The sequence below is a fragment of the Herpailurus yagouaroundi genome, unplaced genomic scaffold (assembly GCF_014898765.1).
Source record: "Herpailurus yagouaroundi ecotype Mexico unplaced genomic scaffold, PumYag 28, whole genome shotgun sequence".
In the NCBI taxonomy this organism is placed as follows: Eukaryota; Metazoa; Chordata; class Mammalia; order Carnivora; family Felidae; genus Herpailurus; species Herpailurus yagouaroundi.
The window spans coordinates 59,726,334-59,735,421 of record NW_024412376.1 but is presented as its reverse complement, the minus strand read 5'-3'; positions in this window follow the sequence as shown (position 1 = coordinate 59,735,421).

Sequence of the window (9,088 nt, the reverse complement as noted above, 5' to 3'; positions counted from 1 at the left end):
TTTCTTAAATCACATGCATTGGGGTAAGAGGTGGGGAAGAAGGTCTCAGTCTCCTTTGCATAACATAATATGGCCAGCTGACACAAATGTGTCCCATGAACAAAGGCTCATGACATCTGCTATTCTGGCACCAAACATGAAGGCACCACACCCACCTTCATCCACATAATTGTCAGCATGCCATTGAACTCTAACTACATTACTGTTAGAAAGTTTCCCACAATAAATGTAGTCTCCCTACAGCACAGAGCACTATTAGAGACAGGACTTCCATAGAGTATTACAGATTTACTGGAATTCTACAAGAACATTCCATAAAAAAATAAATACTAACTCGAAACATAGAAGATTTTTAGTTTTTATGATGAGACTTATTATATTCAGGAAAAAAAATAATTGTTAAAAAAGTTAAAATTTTTTGTCACATTCTCATCTAATACAAGAATTTACAGTATGAAACAAAGAAAAAAGAATCACTGATCTTTACATAAATGCAAGACATATTTCAGTTTCTACTACTATAATAGATTATTTTTCTCTTAAGAAAATAGTAGAGGGGCGCCTGGGTGGCGCAGTCGGTTAAGCGTCCGACTTCAGCCAGGTCAGGATCTCGCGGTCCGTGAGTTCGAGCCCCGCATCGGGCTCTGGGCTGATGGCTCAGAGCCTGGAGCCTGTTTCCGATTCTGTGTCTCCCTCTCTCTCTGCCCCTCCCCCGTTCATGCTCTGTCTCTCTCTGTCCCAAAAATAAATAAAAAACGTTGAAAAAAAAAATTAAAAAAAAAAAAGAAAATAGTAGAATGTTGTTTAGGAGTACATTTGTACATGAAAGAAGACTATGACTATATCCAGAGTAATCAATCATCAACAAACCTTTAAAACTCATTCTCTGAGCCAACTAGCTTTTATTGAACATACCAAGGCCACAGTTTCACAAATGATGCCCTCTGAATGGGAGAAAATACAGAGACCAGAAAATCTTTCTCACTGAAAATTCACAAATTTGTTCAGACAGGTCTGGGAAATTATAATGTAAATAAACTAAATGTATGTGACTGATAATAGACCGTGGCTTATGTATATGAGATGTGTGGTTTTGCCATGCAGATGTCTACAATGAAATCTTTTCACTCTATATTTTTTTTTTATCTCATCTATGTAGTACTCAGGTTGCTCCCTTAAAACCTCTCAGTCTCAGCCTAAGGTTTGATTTTCAAATCTAGCAATAAGTTAGTATGAGCCTGGTCTTCTCCTTTGATGTTGCATTGCACTGTGCACGTCTTCTGGCAGAATGGATGAAGGCTATTGATATAACGTATCCAGGCAAAGACATGTGTTTACAATTATGGCCTTCAAAATAAAGAGAGGATACATAACCGTATCCCTGGGGGTATGGAAATTACACCATTAGAGAAGCATGGCCACAGGCCAATGGTTTGTACTGGTATACCTAATGAACAGTGTATTTCCATCTCCAAATGTGCATTCTATTTATAATAATATAAAGCTATTTTTTTAGATGAACAGAAAAATTAGACATACCTGGCACAGCCACATAACTAAAGGCTTGAGAATATTAAATTGATAGAGCATAATAGTGTCTGGCACAAGGAAAGGCATGCTTAAATGAGGGCATGCTGGGAAAAGGTGCTTGCATATATACCACAAGCAAAATTACACCCTGCTGTGTAGGAGAGAGAACACAACACAGGATTTGGAAGATGAGGTCTCTACACCACACTTTGAATTGTTACCAAATAGCAGCTTCAGAATCAATAAGCAAACTCCTCCAATGAACTGGATAATAGGCAATTTCCAAGTTTCAAGGGCAGAGTGGTAGTGTAAATTCTATGATGTCAAGGCCAGTGAGAGAAGGGTGGACTCCACATTAGACTCTGAGCTCATAAAATTTGGAAGAAACTTAAGGGCTGCCACATGTCCTGGCTCTTGCTCAAACTCCCTTGCCTGCACTGAATCAAGAGAGAGGGATGTGAAAACTGCTCACCACGGGGGTCACCAGCCCAACACCTGATGTATAAGTGCCAATGTTGGTATCCACTGGTGTGTCTTTTCTACTTGTGAAACAGGATGAAGAATGTAAAAGTGACCACGCAGGAGACAAACATGAAAATCTGGCAAGTCACCTCGGCTACACTGAAACTCTAAAGCCAGAGGGAGGCTGATATTTGCCATATGTTACTCATTATACCAGAAAGAGAATGAGAAAATGGTATGAGGAGCAATCCTATAGTCCAGGAAGAGAAGGGGAAGAAGTAATGGGCAAAGTAGTGGAAATAGGTATTTCACAGTGAAAGCTGCCTGTTGTAGTTCAGTGCATGTTTACAACTTTTCAAGGTATCACCTAACAAGCACATCAAAAGTATATTGTCCTTAATTTCACGGTAAAATTGTTATTTATAATTCTTGCCAATGTAAAATAGGGCTCACATGAATAAACAGAAAAATGCCATAGGCCTTCAGTCATACATGCTAATAAATTCCTTCTCATCTTTATTAATCTACCCATTCCTAAAAGCTGTCTTGGTTCTGAACTGACATCTAATTTCATATTTTGTCAAGGCCACAGGAGTTCAAAAAGAAATCAAAACAGAAAACTAAAATTTTGAAAAACAAAATAGAAGGTAAATACAGCTTCTATTCACTTAATAAATTAGTATAAAATGTTAAGATTCGGAGGCTCAACACTATATTTTAATTCTATGAAGCATACCTGGCCAAAAAGGAGATATCAGGTATAAAAATTACTTCAAGCTCTAAAATTCTACAAGTGTAAAGTGATAATAGTGTAGTTTGCATCACAGTTGTTTTACTTCTCTTATTCCTTCAAAGGTTAGAATTATAGGATTATAGCATCTTAAGCCCAGATCTTTAAAGATCCTTCTAGTCTCTCTCATTTTAAAGATATGCAATGTATCTTATGCAATATGTAACTGAAATAATAAAAAGCTGTGAGCAGAGAAATCTAAATGTACTCCCTATTCCTACATTCCAAGTTAAATTGATTTGCAGATCTTTAATCATCTTCCATTTACATTTAATTTGACCCTGTCCCCATACTTTCAGATTTGATCTGTTCAGATATTACAGCTGCACAAGACAGGGGCTCAGCATCGCACTGTTGTCCTCCTTACCTTAATAGATTTATTGATGTGCTTATCAATAGAATTCCATGCTTCCTACCAAAACGAAAACGCAAAAGTTAACTTTTTCTCTTACTTGAGCCATGACAGGCATCAAAATAGATTTGGAAAGTATTTTTCCTTGAGGTAATCACCCTAAAAATCCTCAATGTAAAAATATTTAAGGGAAAGAAGCAAAAGAAAACAAAAAAACAAAAAACAAAAAAAAAAAAAACCCTTTTTGTTTATTTACCATTAAAAGAAACTGGGGCGCCTGGGTGGCGCAGTCGGTTAAGCGTCCGACTTCAGCCAGGTCACGATCTCGCGGTCCGTGAGTTCGAGCCCCGCGTCGGGCTCTGGGCTGATAGCTCAGAGCCTGGAGCCTGTTTCTGATTCTGTGTCTCCCTCTCTCTCTGCCCCTCCCCCGTTCATGCTCTGTCTCTCTCTGTCCCCCCCAAAAAAAATAAATAAACGTTAAAAAAAAATTAAAAAAAAAAAAGAAACAAAGAAACATAGTGATTCAAATTGTTAACAAATGGAATGAAGCAGTTTCTTACTTTTGCTCAAAGTAGGTAGAAGCACCTGAAAACAGGGCCTTAGTATCTGACCAGCTCTCTGGAAGATAGATAGGGTAAGAATCGCCCTCTGGTGATTAGGAGTTGACCAATATGCGATAGTACACAGAAGATCTATGTTGCTCCCTTTGCAATCAGAAGTTACGTGTTTTATAATGGTCTGGGAAAAAAAAAAGTGGGATCCAATGTAGCTATGGCCCTGCAAGGACTCTGAGAAAGCCTGGCTGTGAAGGAGCAAGACCTTCCTGGTCACTACTCAGTGTGAATCCATTTTATATACTGCAAGCCCTCAGCAGCAGCAGATTGCTGCTTGAGCATGGACACAAATGAAATGAGTGCCTATTCTTGGATCTCAAAGAAGTAACCCCAACTCTTCCTGGACAGCATCAAGAATAATCACATGTTCATCTTTGCATAATGAAGGTTTAGGAAATTATATTCCTAATCCCACTCTTTAATAAAAAAAAAAAAAAGCAAGAGTAAACTAAAGAAAACTAAAATATGTGAGGAATTTTATTAACGGATATCATGATACCCTAAGTTTTTCTTATGTTAAAGACTATTCCAAGATTTCTTTAATATCCTGGCCCTCGGCACTTTACAGATTCTCAGGATTTGGATGAAATGGTGAAAAATTAAACACAAAAGGGATGACAGTGAGATCTCCAAGTTAGTGGACAAGAATGGAGCTTCTTCACTATCATTTCAATCCATCAAATTTCAGGAAATTTAGGAACTTTAGACAAGTTAGAAACTTTAGCGAAACTTTGGAAAGTTTGATTCTAAAACAGAAAAGAAAATAGAGGAATATAGAGAAAACATGAATCATAGATACCCACTTCCACCAAGCCACATACATGCACATTTCCCCATCCTACACTAACATGGCACTATATTATAAAACTCACAATGCTGCGCTGAACCGTGCTTAAACAGGTGAGCTTCTCAGGCAAGATACATTTCTTTTTCTTTTTTCTTTGATCTATCCAGAGCGCACATTAGACTTCAGCATAATGCCTGACAAACCATCTCAGTAGACACTGGTTAAACAGAACAATCTCCCTCCATGTCTTTCATTTACCCAAAAGACAATAGGTTTAGGATAAGAAACAACAGCACTGAAATAACCATCAACCAATAGATGAATGGGTAAGGAAGATGTGGCGCGTGCACACGCATGCACACACACACACACACACACACACACACACACAAACACACACACTGAAATATTACACAGCCACAAAAAAGGATTAGATCATGCCATTACAACAATATGGATGGGTCTAGAGAGTATTATGCTAAGTGAAAGACAAATACCATATGATTTCATTCATATGCAGAATCTATAAAAAACAAAAGGAATGAATAAACAAAGAAACAAAAAAGCAGAATCAGACCTATAAATACAGAGAACAAACCAACAGTTACCACAAGGGAGGAAGGTGGCAGATCAGCAAAATATGTGAAAGGGATTGGGAAATTCAGGCTTCCAGTTATGGAATGAATAAGTCACGAGGGAAAAAGGGACATCATAAGGAATATAATCAATGATATTGTAACAGCGTTGTACAGTGACAGATGGTAGCTACCCTTGTGGTGAGCATAGTATAACAAGCATAACTTACAAAGAAGTTGAATCGCTATGTTGTACACTCAAAACTAATATAAAATTGTACATCAACTATACTCAAATTTAAAAAAAATAGCACTGAATGTCACAATGCATGAGAGGAATTAAACCACATCATCAAATGCATGATTAATATGTATCTTCTAAGGGGAATTAATGGTAAAACTTTTACAGGAAATTCTATTGCTTTTGTATCTCTAATTCAGTGTATAGATTTTGTTTGCCACAGAGGCATAAGTCAGTAAGAGAAGACGAACTAGAAATTTGGTCAGTTGCATTCACAGTTAACCTATGTCATACTTACTTTTCACAGGAAGAACAGTGACCTCTGAAAAGAGTGCTTAGCCCATGGCAGAAATTTGCCTACCTAAACTCTACAGAAATAATCAAATCTTGGTTCACAAAACCTATCCTGACTGAAACCTTCCATCTTTACTTTACAATTTTCCTGTATGTCTTTGGAGTAACCTGACACTAAGTGCTTACCATGTGGCCGGCATTGTTCTGAGCATTTTATAACACTCGTATATTTAGTCCTCACAAGTGAGAAAACTGAGGCACAAAGAAATAAATAGTCTTGTGCAAAGTTACATCATTAGTAAGGGGCAGATCTGGGACTTGGGCCCAGTCAAGTTGGCTCCAGAATCAAGATCTTAATCATTACGCCATATAAGGCAGCCCCTTCACTTTTGGTTTGGTGTGCCAGTTATTCCAGGATATAAACTCAGCCAACTCAAAGTTCAAATTCCCCCTCAAGGCTATGCTTCTTTTTTGTGGGTCCTCTCCTCACTTCTCCTCTTCCCTGGGATGGCATCTGGGTACAAAGGGAACACTACACAGCATCCCAGCAGTAAAAGAATGGATTTTCATTTTCTATATCTGTGTTGACTTCACCCTGGTCTTTCAGTGTTGGCTCCTTATCTGTTTTCCTCCTGAGATAACCAGGTTACCCATTTCCTCAGGATGAGTGCTAGCATCATAATGTCATCTTGCCATGCCCTCTAACTGTGATATCTACCACACTCTCTGCCCTTCAAACTTGAATCCAGGTCTCTTCCAGTCCACCAGAACTCAACTTTTTTGACTTCCACTAGAACATATGTGAATTTCCCTAATTCCTATTTGCCATTTTGGCCAGAGAAAATTGTATTTCAGTTCCTTCATCTGCCCAAGCCCATCTTACAGCCATTCCTGTTCTACTATGGCTGCTCCATATAGTGCGAGTCCCTCTAGATACTTCCTCCTCCCAGAGTTCCATGCATGAAGTCTTCAACTATTCCCTCTGCTTTAGGATTCAAATATGTTTGCTGATCCCTTTCCAACCTCTTAGGTTGTAACACCAAGAGGGGCAGGGAAGCCTATCAGGGTGAGGAAAGTGCTAGGGCCTGCAGGCCCTTGGCATCCCATTTTTCTTGTTCTCCTCCCCTTTTCCAGAATTCTTTCCCCCAGATCAAGAAGGTCTCTCCTTATTCCCAGATAGTAGAAAATTGCCATTGCATCCTCTCCTATGTCTTCTTCATCATGAGTTAATAGTATTCCAAACCTCATTTTCCAGCTTTGGCTTCTTTTCTCTCAACACATTTTGGTCTTTTCAAATGAAATATTTGGGTTTCTTAATGCTTTTTCAATGGAATTGGCCTCACAAACCTATTTCATATGCCAAAAGCTGAAAATTGACTCCTTTATCTTTGTATGGGTGTTTCCTTCCCTCCAAAGCCCTGGATGACTCAGTCTCAATAGGCAGAAGATGCATTAAGAAATACCAGGAATGAGAAATACCTCACATAATCATTTTAGTCAGTGAAGGACACTTTTGTTGGGTAGAGATCTTCCAACACCAAGCCATTTAATATGCTTTGACTAACATAAAAAATGATTTTTTTTTAATTAGAATGAACTGCTCTAAATGTTAACTTGTTAGACTTTTCCCAACTTCTTCATTTCCTAGAGTTGTCTGAAAAACATTAGGAATTACAGGAGGTCTTTTTTTTAAGTTTTTCTTTTAATTCCAGTATAGTTAACATACAGTGCTATATTAGTTTCAGGTGTACAATATAGTGATTCAACAATTGTATATAATTTCAGTGTTCATCATAATAAGCGTACTCTGTAATCCCCATCACCTATTTCACCCACCCCCTGACCCACTTCCCCTTTGGCAACCATCAGTTTGTTCTCTATAGTTAAAAGTCTATGTCTTGGTTTGCCTCTCTACCTCTCTCTCTTTTCTTTTTGTTCATTTGTTTTGCTTCTTAAATTCCACATGTGAGTTAAATCATATGGTATTTGTCTTTTTTAACTGGGGAAGTCTTTTTCTTGATATAATATCACTGAATAGAGAGGATTTAGTGAATTCAGATTTAAATAGGAATCATCTGCTAAGATTTAGGAATCTAAATATTTAATATTAAATCCTTTATTTAACAGATATTTATCACACTGTTGCTGTGTAGCAAGGGCTGTGTTAATGCTAAATATATAGTTATAAATAAAATAGACAAGGACACTGCTGTCGTGGAGGGTACAATATGTCAGAGGGAAGACAGTGAATAAACAGCATCATTAGGATTCTTCCCTGAGGATGAAACTTTCCCTGCTGGAAGCAAAGCAAAGAGAAGTGGGCAGTTACCTTTCCAAGGAGGAAATAACACAGGTAAAAACCCAACAATGGTAAGGCACTTTGTGAGTATAAGCCCTCAAGGCACTGAAAGAAAACGTGGCTTTATCATAAAGAGGGAAGAAGAGCACTGTAGAAGACAGAAGTAGAGAGATAATCAGTAACTAAACTTTTGATGGCGTTATGGGTCGTGTTAAGGATTTTACACTCTTCTAGGAGTAATAGGAAGCCCCTGGATAATGTTAATCCAGAGAATGATGTTATAAGGACTATGTTTGAAGATTTTTACCATAATTGCAGTGGGGAAAGTGAATATAAGTGGGGTTAAAAATGGGTACAACAAAGGACCCCTGGCCGGCTTGGTCAGTAGAGCATGTGACTCTTGATCTTTACAATTGTGAGTTCAAGCCCCATGTTGGGCATAGAGCTTAGTTAAAAAAAAAAAAAAGGAATGCATACAACAAAAATAACTTTATGGGGATGATGTGGCAGTTACCAGATAATGTTCACTTAGACTTGAGTAGTGGTGGTGGAAATGAAGAGAAGTTGGATGATTTGAAGTATGTCTTCCAGTAGAAGGACAGGACTTGGTAACAGATTAGATGTGAGGGGTAATGATAAGGAAAAGACAAAAAAATCAGTGAGGACAGCAACCATGACCTTATTATTTATTATTGCATTCCTGACATCAACCACAGTTCCTGAAATATTAAAGATACATAGTAGAGACTTACTGAATGAGTAGGTATGCAAATGGATTGAGATGCAGTACTTTAACTGATGTGGGAAACACTGAAGAGGCAGAAATACAGGTTAATGCTATGATTTCAGTTTTTGACAGAGAGACTTTGAGATGCCTTTCTCATCCAGGAAAAAGAACTGTAGGCAGTCAATATATATGCCTGCAACTCAAAAGAGAGATCTGGCCTGGAGATACCCATGTAGGCATTGGTGGCATATGAAAGGCAACAGAAGTAGAGGAATAGAGAAGACCACTTAAGAACACCATATTAGAATGAGAAGGGAAGAGGGCCTAGAAATCCAGCACTGAATGTTACTAACATTTACAACTCAGGCAGAAAAATCTGTCTCACATTTCCAGCAAATTTTTCTGATAGTGAATTAG